The following is a 1,863-nucleotide window of genomic DNA, read 5'->3' on the forward strand; positions in this document are numbered from 1 at the left end:
TTACACCTGAAATCAAGCTTGATCATGTCCTTCACATACTTGAGTTCTCTGTAAACCTTCTCTCAGTTAGACAATTATGTGCTGCCTCATCTATTCAATTCATTTTTCCAACATTTTCTTGCACTTTGCAGGACCTGAAGACTGAAAAGGTCCTTGCTACAACTTACTTGTTAAAGAATCTTTATATTCTTGAGTCCAAGCTTGTATCAGAACTCGTAGTCCTTTAAAATCTATACGTAGTTCGCATTCTTGTACTTCTGACATGGATCATTTAATTCTCTGGCATCAAAGGCTCGGACACTTGTCCAGTAGTTCAATAAACACATTACAAACTTGCCTTCAATGGATTGTACTTTGAGTTTTTGTGATATATGTCCCCTGGCCAAAATGCATAAGTTATCTTTTGAGTCTAGCATAATACGTTCCAGTTCCGTCTTTTTTCTTGTGCATTTGGACATTTGGGGACCATATAAAGAGGCCACCATTAATGGTTGTCATTATTTTCTAACGGTAGTAGATGATTACACTAGAACAACCTGGACTTTTTTCATAAAATTCAAAAGCCAAACTCTGGAAATCTTTCAAACCTTTTGTAAACTCATTCATACACAATTCAACAAAATGGTACAAGCCATACGCACTGATAATGGAAGTGAATTCCTTAGCTTCTCCTTTCAACACTTGCTTCAAACCTCTAGGATTGTTCACCAAAGAAGCTGTGCTTACACTCCACAGCAGAATGGAGTTGTGGAGTGTAAGCACAGGTTTCTGCTTGACATTGCACGTTCTATTATGTTTCAGACATCTTTCCCTCGTCGATTTTGGGGTGATGCAATCTTGGGTACCACCCATCTCATCAATAGATTTCCTACTGCTGTCTTAGATTGGAAATCACCCTATGAAAAGCTGTATGATAAACCACATTCTTACTCCCATTTGCGTGTCATTGGGTGTTTATGTTTTGCTATAAGACCAGAACCTCAGCTATCTAAATTTGACAAACGTGCATCCAAGTGTGTGTTCGTGGGATATCCTCTTGGGCAGAAGGGGTATAAGGTTTATGACCTTGAATCGAAGTCTTTCTTTGCTTCCAGAAACGTGATATTTCATGAAGATCAGTTTCCTTTTTGCTCTAACACACTTCCTTTGGCTGTTATTCCCTTAACTGAAGATACAAATGATACATCCCTTGATTCCACTGATAACACTACTTCCTCACCTCCTGCTACTCAATCATCCCCTGACACTGTCCCTGTCATTCGAAGGTCCATAAGAGAACATCACAAACCATCCTGGTTAAACTACTTTGTCTGTCACTTATCATCTTCCTCCTATTGTCCTATCATCTCTGCCTATAATTCTGCATATATGGGATTTGTAGCTTCACTGTCTGTCTTGCAGGAACCAAGAAGTTACAAGCAGGCAGATGACATTCCACACTGGGTTGAAGCTATGAAACTGGAGTTAGCAGCATTAGAACGAAATCAGACGTGGAACGTTGTTCCATTGCCAGCAGGTAAAACTCCTATTGGTTGCAAGTGGGTCTTTAAGACCAAATTGCATGAGGATGGATCAATGGAACACCACAAAGCCAGGCTTGTGGCTAAGGGTTATACACAGGTTGAGGGTGTTGATTACAATGAACGGTTCTCCCCTGTTGCTAAGTGTGTTACAGTGCGTTTATTTCTAACACTTGCTTCAGCATTTCAGTGGCTTTTACATCAAATTGATATCAACAATGCCTTCTTACACGGGCATCTTGATGAAGAAACTGACATGGCTGCTCCTGAAGGGTACAAAGTTGACCATGGCCATGCTTGTCTCCTTCAGCGTTCACTATACGGTTTAAAATAAGCTTCACGG

The sequence above is a fragment of the Sesamum indicum genome, linkage group LG4 (genome assembly GCF_000512975.1).
Source record: "Sesamum indicum cultivar Zhongzhi No. 13 linkage group LG4, S_indicum_v1.0, whole genome shotgun sequence".
NCBI classification, from domain to species: Eukaryota; Viridiplantae; Streptophyta; class Magnoliopsida; order Lamiales; family Pedaliaceae; genus Sesamum; species Sesamum indicum.